At 43.0% G+C, this 20,891-nt stretch overlaps 1 long non-coding RNA gene across 1 annotated transcript in view; it reads right to left on the minus strand.

Moving 5' to 3' along the window:
* Positions 1 to 514: 514 nt before the first annotated feature.
* Positions 515 to 20,891, minus strand: part of LOC138297356 (uncharacterized) — a 131,953-nt gene continuing 111,576 nt past the window's right edge. Inside the window, exon 3 of the long non-coding RNA XR_011204047.1 lies at positions 515 to 824. This is a non-coding gene — a long non-coding RNA (uncharacterized lncRNA). The remainder of the gene's footprint in view (positions 825 to 20,891) is intronic.

Below are 20,891 nucleotides of genomic sequence, written 5' to 3' on the forward strand. Positions count from 1 at the left end.
TAGGCCTATCATGTTGTATTGTCAACTGCTGTCTGGCAACTACCTGTTTCTGACTATGCAAGGGGGTGTTCTGTAGAGGATGTCACCTATGATGAATCTTATTATTACTACACATGCGTGTGAGTGACAATCCTGGCCTTTACACATGTGGTATCATACCCGCTGCAGCAATCATCCTGTGTTTGTGATATACTGCTGTTGGATATGGCCTACATGATGTATGGATATGGCCTACATGGCTTACAACATTGAGCCTCCTCCCATGTTTTTTTTGACTCTTCAGATCACGTCTGTTTGCAAGCTGCTTACTGAAATGCCTGTTGGCACCCTTGTCATTGGATGTTACTACAATATGGATGTACTTGCACATTTGTTGGAGATTCCTACTACCTCTGTCATTTTGACATTCTCGTAGTACAGATATGTGTATATGACTGTTGCTTGTTAACAGAAATGCCACTTTATACACCGTTACTTGTGCTCATTGGTATTTATTTAGTGTTTCACTTCACAGTTAAGAGGAGTGGGGACATAGTTTCTGTGATCACCAGAGTGCAAGGTCCAGCTGTATGTTCCATAGGTCATATATCCATTAGCCTTGGGATGATGGGAACTCGCCATTGGACAGCCAACAGAGTCAGTGGCACACAAGGGTGACAGTTCAGGAGAGGGATCACTTCTTTGTGGGGGCTTTGGTCTTGGCCTCAGGTCCTGCAGGATTTCTCGATGGTCAACCTCTTTTACGGGGGGTACTTCAGCTGCAGGGACAGGTGAGCTGGTGGCCTGTGGGTCCTCTTGCTAGGCCTCCATTCCTGTAGCAGATGCTGATGTAGAGGACAGAGGTATTCATACAAAAGCTTTATTCGGTCTAAATAACCATCAAAGCAATAACTTACAACAATAAAATCATGATCTTTGCATAATAAATATATAACAACAAAACTAAAGGATAAATAATAAAAATAAGGTAAAATACTATAAAATGAGGAGTCTACAGGAAAAATTACAATAAAATCGACATATGCGTCCCATCCTATAAGTGAGGAGCAAGAGTCAAAGTTCCAATTGTTAACTGCTTTGAACTTCCTCATCAATGATTTATAAAAAAAATTCACTGAATAAAACAATTTGAGTTAAATAAGGTAAAATCAGGGATCAGTTAATATCAAATCACTATAAACCATTTTCTTTAAAAAAAATGTGCATGTGTACCAAGCGGACGCAAGGAACTTGCTGACCGCACAAATTAGGGGAATGGAACAATCTCTCAACATCAACCTGAGGGCATCTCTACACGTTCTTAGCCCCATGTTCCTACAGGCGGGACAAAGCCATTTCCGCCGAGCCATACCATAGGCAGGACAAATAAACATAAAGTGCACTACAGTTTCCACAGAACAATTACAGCAAGGGCGTTTATCAGATGACAGGGTGGAGCTCCATGAGCTAGAAAAGGACTTCAAAGGGAGGCTTCCATACCTAAAACGAACATACAAACTTTTGCTTAGTTGATCGGTAATTAGGTCCAGGAAGGGTTCTAAGTGGGGAAACCACTTGTAGTCAAGGAAAAGAGACGTCAGCCTACCATGTGAGGTGCAAGATAGGTGTTTCTCCCTAACATGGGACCAGTAAACAGATTTCAGATGGTCCTTATGGGCCCTCCTTAAACTATTGGTCTGGTTCCAAAAATAACTAAGTCCCAAGGTATGGAACCATTCTGAAATGTGCTTAAACCAAGGGATAGAAAATATGTTTGGTCTGTCCAGTAAATCTTGCAATGATTCCTTGTAGATGACTAATTCAGGGGTGGTCCAGATACCAACCCAAAAAATTAAAGGCCTTAAAGCAATTACATCAGAGATGCGAGGGAACCCTAGGTCCATTAATACTGGGACCAGGGGCGTACTACGAGGACATGCCACGAGTGATCTTGCAAAGCTATTTTCCCCCACTGATAGCTTGCTAGATTTAGAGCAACCCCAAACCTCAGCACCATAAACCGCGGCACTCTGAGCCTTGGCTAAATAAATTTTAATAGCTGGAGAAACTACTTTCTCAATATTAGACTTTTGGAAGCGCAGAATTGCCCCTGACCTATGTGCTAGGAGGGCTGAACTCTTCTCTACCTGGGCCTGCCAGTTCATGTCATTGCTAATTCTCACCCCTAAATAATCAATGGAGCATACCTTGCTCCATTAGGCAAGATGTTACATCGTTTGGAGCTGCCAGGACCAAAAATCATAAGTTTTGTTTTACTAGAGTTAAGTTCCAATCCATGATCTGCACAAAACACACTAAACCTATCCAGGAGAACCTGAAGACCCATAGGTGTTTTAGAGATCAAGAGAGAGTCATCAGCAAATAAGAGAATTGGAACTTTTGAGTTATTCAGGGAAGGGGCATCGTTTTGGCAGTCAGTTACAACTTGCACTACTTCATTAATAAACAACGAGAAGAGAGTGGGTGCCAGGACGCAGCCCTGGCGTACTCCCCGCCTAATATTAATACGATCAGTAAGTTCCCCCTGGCTGCCCCACCTTACTCGAGCATAGGTATTCTTGTGTAATCTTTGAATTAGATGCACCAAGTTCATCGGGACGCCAATTTTCTTTAAGACTTCCCACAATTTCTGCCTTGGAACAAGATCAAACGCAGACTTAAGGTCAACAAAAACAACATACAAACTTTGTTTGGCCAGGGTAACATATTTCCAAAGTAACAAAAAAAGTCTAAAAACTTGGTCCATAGTGCTGATTTTTTATTGAAACCCAGCCTGGAGGGGTGATAGGACTTGGTTAGCTTGGACCCAGTCCGTTAGCCTATCTAGGACTTGCTTAGAAAAAATCTTTTGAAGATTATCGATAAGGCTAATTGGGCGATAATTGGCAGGCAGTCCCACATCTCCTTTTTTATGGATAGGACTAATTTCGGCTCCGAGCCACGAATCCGGAATGGGGCTACCTGATGCAATAGCATTGGATAAGGTATTAATGTACCACGCCCAAATAACAGGTTCAGACTTGAACAGGTCCCCCGGTATCTTGTCGGGACCAGGGGCCTTGGCTGGTTTCAAGGAGTTAATAGCTACTGTGGTTTCAGCCATTGTAAAAACAATGCCCTCCATAGGACCCTCAATAACAGGTCTGCATTTGTCACCCGTAAAGGCCTCAGGATGCTGTTGCGCAGATGACGCATAAATCTCGGAAAAGTGAGCCACCCATCTTTCAGTTTGGATATGAAAATTAAGAGTAGCACAACCCTCTCTTTGCCTGTGAGTCAACAGCCTCCAAAAAGAGTCCTCGTCTCGATTTTCGACTGCCTCCAGCAGCTTCTGCCAGATCTCAAATTCCCAGTTTTTCTTTGCTAGGTTCAGGGCCTTAGTATAGCCAACTCTAGTGGTCCTGATCTCCTCCTGCGAGTGCTTGCGGAGGGCCAATTTAAGATTGAGCCTAGCAAGGTCACAATCATTGTTGAACCATTCCCTGGATCGAATAGCATCTGGAGCATGTCTCACAATGGTTTCTTTGTAGAAAACGTTCCGTAAAAGATTTATCAATTCAACATGAATTTTCATGATTGGAAGATTATCGGCCTCTTGATTTTCAAGACGAGAGAACAACTGTAAAAAAAAGGAGTAAATTTGTTTGACCAAAAGTGGGTTAGATATAACTTTTGGCCAACTAACACGAGTTTGCCTGGAATTAAGGGAAGGGATCGGGACGTCAGTGATCTCTAAATGTTGAGTTCTCCCAAAGGCTTTATTGAATAGAGTGAGGCTTAGAGGGTAATGATCACTGTCGTGACGAGATTCAACCTTCATATCCAGAATATGTGACCAGAGCCTAATGTCAACAAAAAAATAATCAATAGTACTAAAAGAGCACCCCCGCTTAAAAGTGGGGGCACGATTTAGATCAGATCTGGTCCGACCATTACATTCCCTGAGTCCATGGCATAGGCAGAGGGAAGCCATCTGTATAGCGGCACAAGAGCCAGGGCTAGAATAATCATCCTTCGCTTGGGGGATACCCCAGGAGTCCTCTTCTTCAGTTGTTAAATCTCCTACGAGGTTCTGGGATACAAAAGAACAGTTAATATCTCCCCCTATCACCAGATGGTTAGAAGGATGCAAAGATTCCATATACTCTACAAGCTCGGCAAGTACCCCTAATTCCATGTTGGGGGGGACAAACCTCGCGTACACGTTGACCAAGATCACTGTGAAGCCAGGGTGGAATATAAGTCTGACACCCATGAGATCTAATGAGTTGAGGACAGAGGTATTGTGTGACTACTGGATGGGGCCTGCTGTTGGGTGGAGGACATATGCAGGATGGTGTTGAGTTCTTTGAACACCCCTAACATGGAGACCATAGTGGTATTGTGTGCCTGCCACTGCTGCATGGCCTCCTGGTGGTATTCACCCTGCAGCCTTTAGTTCTCCTGCAAGGTGGTGAGTATCTGTTGTGCAATGGATGCCACAGGGAGGGGGATTCAGTTGTGGGCAGGTTGAGGCTGGTGGTGGTGGACTGACCAGTCATGCCTGATGGGTCAGGTATGTCATCCCTATCCAGACATCCAGGAAATTCCTCCCCTATTGGACCTGCTTCCAGAGCTGGGCCTTCTGTCTCTGTCATCATCTGCTGTGTGGCATTATTTGGGAGACCTGTGCAGTGAGAGGTATTGTGTTACATGATGGTATTGTACTAGTGGTACACATGGTTGTATGCCATCATTGTCTGGATTTTCAGAGCAGTAATGGCATTGACAGTTTCTTGACTACTGCTTGTGTTTGCATCAGTTGAATGTTGCTATGGTACTATTTTGCTCAATAGTTCGTATTGGTCTTGTCTACTGTCATTGCCATGTACTGATGTGCATTCCAATTTCTTGTTGGTGTCGGGGTGGTGGCATGGTTTTATGTGCAGGTGCACAGATTTGAAGTGGATTTAGCAGTCATGCAAGGGTGGGGACTGATACATTGTGGTAGTTGTAGTACTTGCTGCAGTGTGTGGATTCCATGCACTAGTTGGCCTTATGAAGGAATGGTATTAGTAGGGAGCTGGGGCATGCAAGGGAGGCTATTGGGTCTATGGTGATTGTGTGCACGTGAGGGTGGTGTGAGGGGGTGACAGGGTGGTGGGGGTACATGCTGTGCAGGGGTACATGGTGGCCGGGGAGTGTTGTTGACTTACCAGAGTCCAGTCCACCTGGTATTCCCATCAGCCCCTCTGGGTGTAGGATGGCCAAGACCTTCTCCTCCCACAATGATAATTCTGGGGGAGGTGGTGGTGGCCCACTACCAGTCTTCATGACGGCGATTTGCTGTTGTGATGCCATTGCCCGTACCTTCACCCATAGGTCATTCCACCTCTTCCTATGTTGACCCTTGTGCGTGGACGGTTTCCCACTGTGTTCTCCCTGATGATGATCCTCTGCCATAAGTCCTTTTTCCGGGCTATGGATGTCTGCTGGACCTGTGTGCCAAACTATTGAGGCTCCACTCTGATGATTTCCTTGACCATGACCCTAAGAACCTCGTCTGTGGATCGTGCTTTTTTGTGGTGCCATGGTGGTTGAGTTGTGGTGATGGAGTGTGTGATGTGCAAGGATCCTGGGTCTGATGTTTGTTGATGTGAGGTTGAGTGCTAGGATGTGCGTGTGATTTGTGGTATTTGTGTGCAGTGGTGATGTGCATGTTGTGTTGCTCTTGATGATGTGTGTTGTGTGATGCGTGTTGAGTGCGATGGTGCCCGTGATTTTTAGGTGCAGTGCCTTCTGTCAGTGTGGTCTTGCCTCGCTATGTCAGACTTTCTGGGTGCAAAGGATTCTGGGGATGTGTTGTGTAGTGCTGCGGCCAGGTGTGTGTGGTGTGTGTATGTGTATCAGGTGTGGGGTGTTGTTATTTTCCGATGTGGTGCAGTGTTCTTGACTAGGTGCATTTTTGTCCGGGGTGGTTCAGACCACCAATAAATTGCCAAGGTGCTAGGACCACGGGGCTGATTTGTGATTGGTAATTTGGAGGACGGGTTGCTCTCGGCGTGGCGGTGCTGGTGGTACAAACCCCTCTTTCAAGTCGTCAATCAGCTCAACGGTGTCAGGTTTTTGTATCACTGGCGGTCTTTTGGCGCCCGCTTACACAGCGGTATTCGGAAAAGACTGGCGAAGTCTAAATGAGCACCTCGGTGTATCAGATTATGCAAAATATCAAAATGAAAATAACTTCATCCAAAACAAATAATTGTGTGCACGAGTTGTAAAGAGGCAAATATAGAGAACAGGATTACAATTGGCATGGAATTGGAACAGGTAGTGTATGTAATTGGGACATAGAAAACCAGAACAAATAAAATGAGGAAGAACCACCATGTAAACATTTATAAAGAGAAATAGGGGCACATTTTAGTGTCTGAAAATGCATTACAATTTTTAAACACTATCTGATCAGTCAAGTTCTTCAATGTTCTTACTATAAAATGGAGATATGCGCAGTCCTCCACGCTGCTATGTCATAATATTGACCAAAACAATGTTGAGATACAAAAATATCACTGAAAAAATATCGATGTCAAAAGTGAAGACTTTACAAACTTGTAATGTAAAGTACAAGAATATCCTCTACAGAAATATTGTGGACCAAAATATCGACCATAAATTGTTTAAGTTTATATGTATATTCAAGTCTATCTATCTATCTATCTATCTATCTATCTATCTAGCCATCTAGTTAGCTATCTAGCTATCTATCTAGCTAGCTATGCATATAGCATAACAGTATCTTTAAAAGAACAGTTACATTAATTAAAAATTGCTACATTTATAAAAAACATATACACAATAAAACAATTACATTAATTTAACAACTTAAATATATTTTTATACACATGTTTAACATTAAATTTACTTAAAAAAGACAAAAATACGTTTCGAAATGAGGTGTTACATTAAATGCATATATTAAATATATTTAATTTGTAAAAATAAAACATATAAATAATAATTAATACATATAAAAAATATAAACACATAGGGCCACATTACAAGTTTGGCGGTCAGACGAGCCGACTGCCAAACTCCCAGGAAGGTCTTCACTGTCTTGGCGGTTGCGTCCCCCCAAGGGTATTGCAATGTTTCCGCCCGGGTTGACCGGCAGGAACATTCTATTATGCCGTTCCCACCGGGCTGATGGACGGGAACAGTGCTACGGCATTGGCGTTGGCTCCCTTATGGGAGCAAAAGTGTGAATTCCGATGGTTCTGGGCAGTGCAGGGGCCCCCCTTGTCTCTCGGTACTGTCTTTCCACCAGCCTTCCCATGACGGGGTGACCACCCCAGAAAGGCTGGTGGAAAGCAGAGTTGTAATCAGCACGGCGGGGCTGAGTTCAGCACTGCTGTGGCTGAGTACAGTGCAGACTGCTGCCAGCCCATTGGGGACGATGTTCTTTGTGGTGACTACGGTTCCCTGGTGTGTCCGCCCACCAAGGTTGTAATGTGACAGTCAGATCACCTGGAGTTCGGTGATCTGACGGTCACCGTGAGTGTGGCGGTCTTCAGACTGCCACACTCTTAATGAGGCCTATAGACTTATCATAAACTATATCAAAATTAAAAATAAACCACTTAGTATTAAAATAGTAAAATACATTTTAAAAATAACTGAACTAAAATAATAAATGTGAAAAACTAAAATAACTGAAAGAATAATTTCGAAAATCAAAAACATATTTAAAAATAAATAAAAGTATAATAACTTTAAAATCATGATCTTTTAAATTAAATATGCTCTAAAACCTATAAAGTCATCTACAGCATTAAAATAATAAACAATAACCCATCTAAAAAGATTAAACATATACACTCCAATTCGCTATTGTAAGTGCAAACTTTAAGGACAGTGCATGCATTGGGGTGGTAAAATTTACTGGGCCAGATTTACTATTCTGACTTCAACCTCTAACTTCAGTCTAACAAACACTAAGGAAAGAGCACATATGTTGGGGTTACATTCACTGCAACCAAATAAAATACTTGGCCCTTAAAATTAATTAAAACATATTAACTAGTATTGTATTAAGAACATATATTTACAAAATATATATGAATTCATAGCAAAATAATTACAATTATAATAAAATAAGCAATACATATTTAACTGACCCATAAGGCACATTCAAATCAAAAGTAATTTCATAATCACAAAGTTATTATTTACAAAATTATTTATTTCTTTGTACAATTTAACAAATGTGAACATTAAATTAAAAAAAAACACAAAACATCACCCAACACATTCAAAATAACATTTTTAAATACAAATATATATAAATAATGTATAGAAAGCACAGTTCTTTACAAACAAATTATTAAGATGACGCATTATGCAATTAATATCAATTAATAAATATTTTCTTTTACAACTGCACAGCTACTTCCCCAATAAACTACACAAACTGAGCTTAAAATGTAATACATAAATACAAAAATGAATGAACAATGAAACAAATAAATAATAATTGAAATATATCAAATAAGCAACCAAAAAAATTAACAAAAGTTAATATATACGTGATAAAAAACAATCTCCACTCAGTCCCCCAATAAACCCCACACCCAAACCTAAAATTTTAAAAACAAATACAAAATGTACCTACCTTGGTGTGGATAGGTCACCAATGATGACGCATGCCATAGCAATGGGTGGGTGAGTGACCTTTCCATATCTTTGGGATATCTATAGTTTATCTAGGATTTAATTAGACCTCCATTTTGGTAATATAAGCACTTATTGTGTGATATATTATTATATAGGAGGCTGTGCTTGTGGTTTTATATTTTCACTCTCTTTATGTGAAGACCGGTATCAAGTAATAGCTTGCATTTTGATATTTCCTTCCCTAATTTTTTGTTCAACCACAGAGTTTGTGGTGATTTTCATCAACACATCCAACGATAACACAGCTGATGTGTTCCTCCCAATCTGCAATGCTAAGTGTCCTCAGAGTCTTTATGTCACTCAGCTTAACCAGTCCTGACCCAAATCTCATAGCCAGGCCATCGTACAGAATGCTCTTCTGGACGCCTTTCATGTGTGTTATGTTTGTTCTTTAAAAAGTGGAGAGAGTCCTATCATTTAAGACCAATATGTGGCTTTTACATTGCAGGATTAAGTATTACTCCCAGTGAAATTTGGGTATTTATGAAAAGGCAGATGCTGTTACATTTAAAATTTCCAAGCCATTTGAACGGGATGTAGAGGAAAGAAATTTGCTCCTTGTTAGTTTGGACTTGGATAAACATACCGTTCATTAAGCCACAGAAACAAGAGTCAGGATTGGATTTATGTTCCTGACTTCATCTGGGTTCAGTTTATTCCAGGATACTGGTGCAAGGCAGTTCGCTAACAGAAGATGGCCGCATGTTTGGTTATTGTTCTTTTTTAAATCTAAGAGCATCCTCAATTCTTCTTGCTCCTGTAGTATCAGCGGTTGTATCACATTTCCTTACGCATCTACCAGGCACATCGTTAAAAGACAGATCCTCAACAATTTTGAGGCTTTCCTCTATGTTTCTCTTGGTTTTGTCCAGGTCCTTTTGACGTCAGTTCTTATGTTTCTCAAAGACTTCTGTGATATATAACATGTCATGTGAGTTGTGTGCTATATGAGTCTGAGTACTGATGCTAGTTCATTCAATATTGGATTTCCATGGTTTAGCATGGACCAAGATGGAAGATGGGAACAAGGTTTCCAGGCAGTGGAAGTGCATTTCCTGCTTTTCAGTGGTTGGAGAATCTAGAACCAGAAATGTAAGTGAAGGAGGATGGAATCAAGATTTCCCATAGAAATTCTGTGAGGGCCTTGTGAGCAAAAGGCTGCAGATTAGTTCTTTCTGAATACTGCCATTTGACATATGGGAAGAGTGAGTGGTGGGACTGCAGTTTCTGTTGTTCAAGGTGAGGAAGTTTCTGGCAAAGCCTGTTCTTTTGCCTGTCTTTGATTAATGCTTCAAGAAGGCTGATGGCAGCCAGGTGCAAAGATGTCACAGTTCACTATACCCATGTTTTAAATACACTTACTTGGAGTCAGCCTTCATGCTACCTGTTATGAATATTCTCACTTTGCACAAAAGCTGTGCCTAAGGAACAGCCTGAAAATGAAACTGAGTCTGTCACATGAACTTAACTCTTTCAAGTGTGGAAATTATTGTACTTGAACCAGTTTGCAAAGCCATAATAAGAAGGACCCCATGACATGATTAGCAAATTACCTCAACCACCAAGGCTGCAGCCCAGTTCAGGCCGTCTGCCCTGTACCCTCCCCCAATGAGATCTGACAGGAACTAAAGATAATATTTTGCATAGAACCCATCCAGGCAGGAGTCACCCTATCTAGGTTTATACAGTGATGAATGGACCTCCATCAGTTCTACATCTTTTTCCAATGAATGACATTAATTGTATGTGTATCCTTCTTAGGAATGGATGCAAAATAATCATCCAAGAAATAGCCAAGGGTGCATATTAAAGAGTGCACAAAGTTTTATACAAATGCACAAAGCAATTGGAGATATCAATATCTTTAAATAATCCCCTTGGAAGAATCACCATATTTGTGAAGTTTTTTTTTTTTTTTAAATTGAAGATAGTTTGCCAGCAACTTCCCAGCTCATTAGCAAACTTCTCAAATTGTTAAAATATGTTGTCATTTTACAAGAAATTGTTAAATAGTTATTTCTTATGCTACAAAGCATTAGGCATACTGGAACATCTGTCCACAAGTGGTTCCATTAGCTGCTTACAATCACCATCAAATACAAGTCTATCATGAGAAAATACTATGGGGGGATGGTGTTAAAGCGGCGGTAAGACCGCCAACAGGCTGGAGCTCTTTTTTTGAGGATTATGACCATGGCGGTTACCACCATGGTCATCCGTCGCTTCTCCGTTCCGCCCGCCAGGGCGGAGATGACCGCTGGGCTGGAGACCTGGGTCTCCAACCCTGCGGCTGTGACAATACCGCCACCGGTATTTTGACCCGGCTTACCGCCATGGATTTCCAGCGGTAGGAACGGCCATGAAATCCATGGCGGTAAGCACTATCAGTGCCAGGGAATTCCTTCCCTGGCACTGATAGCGGTCTCCACCACCCCCCACCCCCACACCGACTCCCTCCCCTACACCCCCCACCACTCCTGCCACCCCCCAAAGGTGGCAGGACCCCCCTCCCCACACCGACATTACCTTACACATACACACCCGACACGCACGCAGGCACCACCAACACACATACACGCACACACACCGACATACATGCCAACATCCACACACACAGTCAGACACGCACACCCACATTCAAACATACACGCGCAAATCCATACAGACATACCTACAGACATACTCGCACTCATTCCCAAAACACGCAACACCCCCGCAAGCATACACGCACTCACACACCCATGCACCCACACAACACACAACACCCTCCCACCACCCTCCCCTAACGGACGATCGACTTACCTGTTCCGTCGATCCTCCAGGAGGGGACGGGAGCCATGGGGGCAGCTCCGCCGACACCACACCGCCAACAGAATACCGCCGCGCTGAAACACAGGATGTGATTCGCTGGGCGGTGTTCTGTTGCCGTGGCGGTGGAGGTGGAGCAACCTCCACTTCCCCGCCGCCCGTCACTATGGCTGTTGGCGGCTCTCCGTCAGAAAAACGACGTAGAGATGCCAACAGTCATAATACGCCGAGCGGAAAACCGCCACCACTGGCGGTCTTCAGCATGGCGGTCCCTCAGCGGTCTTGTCAAAAGACCGCCGAGGTTGTAATGACCCCCTATATCTTTTCACTGAATTATGAAGCCCTTAGCATTCTACATGCCTAAACATAAATTCTGCATACATAAGTACAAAACCTAACAGAGAAACCTAGAACAAACTATAAAAAATGATAAAAAGGTAGACATTATTTGGAGCATCACTGATGAAATAGAAGAAAAGTCAGGAAAAAAAGAAAAGGAACGCAGAGACAATCCCTAAATGAGAGGTCAGAAAATACAATAAGAGGCTTGTCATTCCTCAACTGTAGATAGACACAACATTTATTAAAGCAGAAACTGAGAAATAGTAAAACGTTGAACCACTCCCAATGGCATATGTCAAAGAACAATTATATACTATTCCTTCAAAAAAAGGCCAGCTGTAAATGAAACCAAGTCATCAGGGAGTAAATGTATATCCCCTAGTCAGGCTCCTAATGGAATTGGAAGCTATAGTTGTAGCAAAAGATTAAAAGAAATGCCATTACAGGTCTCCATAGTGGTGACCAATTAGGTCTACATTGGAAAGTAATTAAATTCTTTCTTTTGTTAAAAAAAAAGAAATAAAGGGAGAAAAAAGATATCTGACTATCTGGTGGCCTCGTTATTTGAAGTGACATGCATTTAAATCAAAAATGGTTGGTGCATTCAGGTGGCCTTGAGAAGGATGAACATGGCCTCTCAAAAGGGATCCACAGAGATGGAGAAGTTGAACACATACACCTCCTACTGCCTCCTGTTCTACCTCTGCTGTCCACCTTCACAGATAAAAATTACACCATTCACACAGAACAACACCATCTTCATTCAATACTATTGTCAAGGGCCGATAGTAAGCAGTCATCTTCATGGTCCAAGCCATCAAGCTTAACAAAGAGTACAATGACTCAAGAATGTTATCAAAACAGAATATATGTATAATTATAGTGCAGGCATATTCAGTGGGATGTATTTAGAAAGATAAATGTACACATGAGTAAATCTACACATGTAAAGTTACTTTCACCTTTGTAGTAACTTTGCTACTTTTGGCTATTCATCATTTATGGGCCTGATTCCTAACGGTAAACTTATATTTTATACTAAGTTTACCAATTTTCGATATTCAGATACTACCTGCAGAGAATTTTACAACTCTGCACTCTAAACTTATGTGTACTGAGATCTCTGGGCCTGGAAACCTTTCAGTCAGGGCGGAGAACTCTACACACACAAGTAGAGGGAGTGCAGAGTTTTAAAACTCTGCACATAATATGTTAATAATGAAAATTAGTAAACTCATGCCGCCAATTCAGAAAAAGGATCACTTCTAGAAATTACTTTGAGTACACTCACAGTAATTCACACCACTCACTACTTTTAAGAGATACTTCTGACATCAATTGTGGCCTTTTACTGTCAGGAAAGATCTGAAACAGTGGTTGAATTCTAACAAAATATATTCCAAAATATTGTGAATAGCAAATATTGAGCCAAAAGTTTTGTCATGTCAAAACTATCATGGGACAATTTATAGAAGGTAAGAATATATATTTTTGAAATATTTAATATGTTTTATTTTAAATAAATTTGTATATAATATTTGTTTGAATATGGTTGTATTAAATATATTCCTTAATTAGTTTCATAACTTTTAGTTGTGTTATTATTCTAAGTTATTAACTTTGTAATAACATTCATGTTTAATTTGTTTTAGTCTATTTTGTACATTTTTATACGTAATGTAATGTTTCAATTTAATTATAAATTGTTAATTTAGTAGTGGGTTTGTAGGTGATTTGGTGGAAAGTTTTTTAATAAGTAAATTAAAATGTAATGTATATTTTTATTTAATATATTTAATTATTTGGTAATGACTTGTGTAATTTAATTAATTGTTATTTCAATCATTTTGTTGACCCTTAATTCTTAACTGGTTGATAAATGTATCTATTTGTAATTGTATTAATTAATTTGATATGTATTATTGTATTATTTTAACTGTTTCATTTAACTTTTGAAGTAATCTTAATAATTCATTTTTATATGATTCATTTATTAGTTTTAATTGTTGGTCTTCATTTTTAGGGTAGTAGTCTGGGAGGAGTGGTTTAATTGAAGATATTTTTCTTTTAAAAAAAAGTGTGTTTGTAACCTTTGCATTTATTAAATTAAATTGTATTTGTTTTTTATTTAATGAATATGTTTATTGAAAGATATTTTACATGTTTTGGCCTATATGTAAAGGCTATTTAAAAGAAAAATTAGGAAGGGAATATCTGACCCTTCCAAAACCCAAATCTTCCCCTACTGTTGCCAGGATTTGAGTTGGAATTGTAAATCTGAACCCTCCAAGGTTCCACACTTTCCCTATTTTTGCTTACATTGTAACGAGAATAGATAATCTTACTCCCTCGGAAATTGAACACTATGGGGGTCTTTCCAAGTTTGGCGGTCTCAGGACTGCTATGTTGGCAGCAGAGGTCGTACCGCCAATGGGTCAGCAGTGAAGACAGCCTAATTGTGACCAAGGTGGTCATCCCAACAGAACACAGTCAAACAACCACCAGTACCGCCAGTGCGGACATTCCCCCATGGATGGCAGTAGGCACCTTCAGGCCGGCAGGGACCATGTTCCAGCTGGAAATATTACGAGGTTGCACACCTCCAAGCTTTCTGCTGTGGTTGCATCACCACAAAAACCCTGGTGGAAACCAACTCTATAAAAGGAGACACTCACCTTCTGGAACACATAACTGAAACCGCCATGGAACCAGAACTGGAAGTCCTTCCACTGCTCCTGCTTGCACAATGACTCCGGAACCAGTGATGGCAACAAAGACAACTGTGAGTACACCCACCTACCTGACACTATAGGGAAAACCCACACTACACACGCTCACACAACATACACATCCAAGACGGCTTGTGACGGCGACACACACACGTAACCACACACCTGTACACACATACACACCTACCGACACAGGCATACCCGTACTACAAACACCATGGCCAACACACATGTGCTATATACACACCAACCCACAGACACAGCACTGGCACTGTCTAACACAAACATTCACAACAGCACTGATACACACAACAACCCAGCCGCAGCTACACAGACGCTTAGCCAAGTAATGTCATAGTACACGTCCACATGACAACACATACTAACAACACGTAACAACACCAGACAACCAATAAACACAATCACACTGGCATACAATGAAGCATATGTCATAACACGCTAACACCACACACAGCGCATATGACATAGCCATCACCACACACACAGATGCACACACAACAACCACACAAGGGCACACAACATCACCATTACACATACATGCATGTAACAAACACAATAATATCTTACACACATTACAGAGCAATGACATCAAGACAAATGGCAGGGCCATACCCACACATGCAGCCCAGACACAACAGCTGGCACAAACAACACACACACAAACCAAAGCCCACAAATACCAAACTGCCATGTAGAAAGAAATGCAGGGCAAGTATGTAAATATCGGATCCAACAACATGTTGGTCCAGATGTATTGATAAATTAGAACACAGAAAAAGAAAACTATGTACAAATAAAAAGCCAATGGCCAGTCCTAAGTGCCAAAGGCATAAGTGGCAACTTCAAGTGTCCCAATTTGACTTCTGACTGCAAAATAACCTCCACATGGTAGGGACATCAAGGGAGCAGACAGGCACCTCAGGGATTCGGGGGGCAGAGGGAGGTGTTTGGGCTTGAGTTTTGGGAGGGGGTCCTTGGGCCTGGGCTTGGGAGGGATAGACTTCTTGGCAGGGGGAGGGGCATGGACATTAGCAGGGGGCAGTGAAGATCTTGGAGGTGGAAGGGCTGGACTTGGGGAGAGAGGAAGAATGCTTGGGGTATCACAGGGTGGAAGAGGAGCAGGGAACAAGAAAAACTCCATGAGGAAATACTTTTATGACAGATGGGGTGGTCATGGCAAAGGGTTTGGGAGTGGAGGGAGAGGGAGTGGTTGTAAGATGTGTCAGTTTGGATGTCTTGGGTGCTAATGCGTGCGTGGAATGCTTGTGGGTGCTGGGTGTCTGTTGGGTGGGCGAGTGAGGGTATTAAGGTGTTTTGGGAGGAGGGGGGAGGAGGTGCAGGGAGATGCCATGCTGGATGGGTGACTGTCAGTTGGGATGGTAGATGTGCTGCCTGTGGGGCGCTGTTGGTGGTTGTGGTGGGTGCTGATGTGGTGACTGGGGTGGATGTCTGTGGGTCTGATATTGTGGTGACCCTGGGTAAGACTGGTGTTGTGGCTGGATCTGTGAATGATGGTGTGGTGGCTGTGGGTGTGTCAGATGTAGTGTCTGTGAAAGAGGGGATCATGGGGGAGTCTGTGTAGGTAGTGGATGTTGTTGTGTCTGCAGGTGGGTGTTGTTTGTGTGCATGCCGGTGGTGGGTCTTGTAGTGCTTGTGCATGTCATTGGTTCCCTTGTCTATTGAGGTGGATTCATTCCTGTGTGCATGTGTGCTTTGGATGGGTTGGTTTATGGAGAGGGGTTTGGGATTGGGAAGAGGCAGGTGGAGGGGGCGGTAGACAAAGGGAGACTGGCTGCTGTCAGTGAGTATGCAAGAGCCTGAAAGGATCTCTGGAGGCCAGCCAGGGCACTGTGAACGTCCTCCAGGAATGCATTGCTCTGTTGGACTTGAGCTGCCAGTCCCTTGATGGCATTCACGATGGTGAACTGACCCACAGAGAAGGACCTCTAGGAGATCAAGAGTTGCTAGTCCCTGGCTGGCATTCACAATGGTGGACTGACCCACAGAGAAGGACCTCAGGAGGTCAATAGCCTCCTCTCTGAGGGCAGCAGGGCTGAATGGAACAGGGGCAGAGGTGTCTGTGGTGAAGGAGACACCCACCCTCCTGGGTGAGCAGGCACGGGCAACTGGGTGGGGAGCTACAGGGAGGGCGGTGATAGTAAGGAGGGTGGTTGACAAAGATGGTGCTGGGGTGGTCCCAGATGGGTCTGCCACTGCCAGGAAGTGTCCACTGGAGGAGGATTCCGAAGAAGAGGTGGTAGATCCAGTCTCCCACGTGGCACTCACCCTCCGTCCCACTGGGTCCCTCGCTCTCACTGGTTCCAGCTTCCTGGGTCTTGTGGGCTGCTGCTTCCCCATTCACCTGTGCCCCTTCTCCTTCGCCTGACGATGCTGATGCACACAAATAGAGGGAGGGAGAGACAGAGAGATAGGACGAAAACGGGTTAACACATAGCTCTCATACACACTGTTTAACAAGCACATCTGTGACAATACTTATCCTGGCTAGGCCATCACAGGTGCTAATATACATTACCTACATCATGTCATTACATGTCACTACTACCCACCCCTGTATTGTAACTGTCACACCTACATCAATATCTTAGTTGGACAGCACAACTGGAGTCATCCACATGATGACCACCAAAGACATTTCTTCTAGTACAGCATGCCCTGGATGCAGTATCATTTGTATGCCTGAATACACATCATACCTCTCCATGCCCCTATCACCCATTGGATGTCCAGCTGATTGAACAAAACACTTCTGGCCACTACAGTAACAACACATGATCAGACCATGCCCTCTGTAACACATATCCATAACATTGAGGACAACCTAACTCACAGACCACACAGCACCCGCCTGTCACATTACATGCCAGACCAAACACTCTGTACAGTGATGCCAACATGGAAATCAACACTGATTTGGCCATTACAAGTGAGACACCCACACAGTTGACATCTGATGTGTAAAATAAGAGTCTGTGGAATAGCCTTTTCAATAGTGTGACCCAATTATAGAGCCAGATCAGCAGACACCGAACACATATATATCACAACTGACCATACTGTTAAGTGCATCTACAAAGCCCCATATACCATATGACACATCCATACTCAATCACTGAGTGCAGTGACACAACAGATGTACTTCAGGAATACACATATTACACCATGGTTCACTTACAATGCAATCACACATGCAGTCACACCTGTCAGACTGCGCAACATGACAACTCCACCCTCAAACACCATTCCAGAAATGACAATACCTGTCACAGAGGCCAGAAAACACACATCTCAGATGGTAAATATAATGATGCATTAGGCACACATGGACCAACACCACTGCCTCTAAACCACTTACACATACCACTACTACATGAGCCAGCCAGGGGAGACTAAATACAATATTAGATTCACATCAACATGAAATGTGACATGCAAAAGGCCAACCTCTTCTAATCTGCCACTTCAGCTTGTCCAAGGCAAGGCATGATATTGGCAATAACTCTGCAATGTAGCATATCAATTATCTGGCCATTCTCATACAACCCATGTGATACCATGGTGACATATACAAGACCTGTATACAAGGCACAGTACCATTCTATTGGTTTAATGGTAAGATCCCCACAAGTATTGCACTTAGGAATGCACAATGTCTGCAGCCAGACATCATCAATTGTACATGTGGCAGTATCCCAGTTAGCCTAACTTCACATACCCTACAGCCAGCAGATCACCTATATTTGACAATACAGCTATCTGATCAATGATACAATCTCATGAAGGCCATATCTGTAGTGGAACTGTAATGGCAGCCCCACATCCAGTCAATAACATTCCCAGTACATGACATATTCAGTCCCTGTGATAAAACTAGAGTCACACAGTAGCATCTACAGGTATGCTACACATATGGGAGTGGACTGACACCTCAGAGCCACAAATGCAGATGAATGGTGCTGGTCATACTCAGTGCTTAGGGTGATATTAAATCTCACATCCACTGCATAGACAGGTTGGTCTCACACATGTGGCTATGTCATTTGACCATCTCCACATTCCAGACATGGAGAGGTCTAGTAATTGAAGATGTACAATCACCAACAGTAAAGCATGCCAACACATCTACTATCAGCCAGAGTGCATGATACCCATTTCCAATTGACGATACACAGGATGTCAGTACAACAATGCCACTTTGCCTGTAATGAGGCCCCCCATAGGCAGCAATGTTATCCAATGAGAAGTTGCACAGCGGTTGCGACAGCCTACCGCCATGATGACATACGCCGGCGGACTTAGGTCACTTCCAACTGTCCTGTGCAGTAGGCCGGGCGGATGCCATTTTGTGCACGTCATGCCTTGCAGTCCCTAAATAAGTGTGCCATACACATTTATGTGCAAAGTAGGCCTATGTTGTGCCACCAGTGTAGCAATACATGTGACATGCATGTCACTGTGATGCTTCAGCTCCCCCATAATGGTATGTGTCAGAGCAGTGCGACGCATGTCTACAGTGTTAGTTGTGTGTGATGATGACATGTTCTGCTTACATGTGTGATGTACTTATCACTTAGTACATTTTCTACTTTCTATCCTAGATACCCTGCCAGGAGAAGATTGAGACATGCACCAGTGTACCGACCACTAGCTGACCTTGCAAACGTGGAGGACATGCATATTATCCAGACCTATTGTCGAAATCGTCGACCATCATAGATCTATGTGCCCAGTTGAAGCCTGATCTATTGCCTGTCATACGCAATCCCTATGCCATCCGTCCCACAGTACAAGTCCTGTCAGTGCTACACTTTCTTGCCACTAGGTTCTTTCAGAATACTCTAGGCTCGACAGCATGGATGTCACAGCCCATATTCAGTCTTATGTTGAAGGATGTACTGTGTGCTCTATCGAAACACCTGGACAGCTACATCAGGTTCCCCCAACATGAAGATTTGGCCTACGTGAAGGCAGACTTCTGTGATGTGGGACACATCCCTTATGTGATAGGGGCCACAGATGGCACCCATATTGCCTTGGTCCCTCCCAGTGCCAATGAACAGGTGTACAGGAACAGGAAGAACTACCACTCGATCAATGTTCAGGTGGTGTGTCTAGCAGATCAGTACATCGCACAGGTGACAGCCATGTTTCCAGGATCTGTGCATGTCCTACAATCTGAGGAATAGCAATGTCCCACAAATGATGACAAAACTACACACAGAAAGGCCTTGGCTCATTGGTATGTATATATATTTGGATGTGTGCCTCTGTTATGGCACCTGTCATCACAATCTTCCCTGTGGCTGTACCTGCATTGTAACAGGTCCTACCTTTATGCACACAGGTGACTCTGGCTATCCTAACCTTCCCTGGCTGTTGGCACCTGTGAGGTACCCTGCCATGAAAGGAGAACTCTGTTTCAATGAGGCTCGCAGCAGGACGAGGTGTGTAATCGAAAATACATTTGGCCTTCTGAAAGCCAGTTTCAGGTGCTTGGAGGTCTCTGGAGGTGCCCTCCTATACACTCCTCAAAAGATATGCCAGATCATAGTTGCCTGCTGCATGGTCCACAATCTTGCCCTGCGACGTCAGGTACCATTGCTAGTTGATGATGACGAGGAAGCTGGACCAGTGGCTTGTGATCCAGACATGGAAAGTGATGAGGAGGCAGATCAGGATGGTGCAGCTGAATCTAGGACTGAGCTCATCAATCAGTACTTCCAGTGACATACAGGTAAGCTGACTGTGTATTTGCATGTGATGTCTATCCACATTGGTGACAATGGTCCTCCTGATTAGTTTCATCGGTGGTGTTGTAATGTTTTGCTATCCCTATGTGCGTGTTGGAGGAGGTGAGTGCTTGAATGTAAGGTGCAGAGTTAACATGTATCTTTTCTTACATGTGTACTCACTGCAGATTGCTAGGTTCACATCTCCTATAGACAGACCTGTGTTGAGCTATGTGTCCTGCATTCTCCTGTCCTCATGTTATTCCACCCACTGACTGTGTTATGTAAATCAATGCCTCTGCTACCTATGGCTTGAGGCATTCATGCTCATTGGTAACTGTATATAGAATAGTGTTTTGCACGACAGATGGCTGTTACAGTGAATTGTCATGTGTTTCATGTGACTGGGGATGTAGAAATGTCATCTGTTTTCCCCTGCTTTTGGTGGCAATCTATACTGGGCTGGACAACTATGTACTGTATATGTGCTTTGTGTGGCACCGTGCCTTCTATCCTGATGTAACTCTGT

This window comes from Pleurodeles waltl, chromosome 5 (assembly GCF_031143425.1).
Source record: "Pleurodeles waltl isolate 20211129_DDA chromosome 5, aPleWal1.hap1.20221129, whole genome shotgun sequence".
Lineage (NCBI taxonomy): Eukaryota > Metazoa > Chordata > Amphibia > Caudata > Salamandridae > Pleurodeles > Pleurodeles waltl.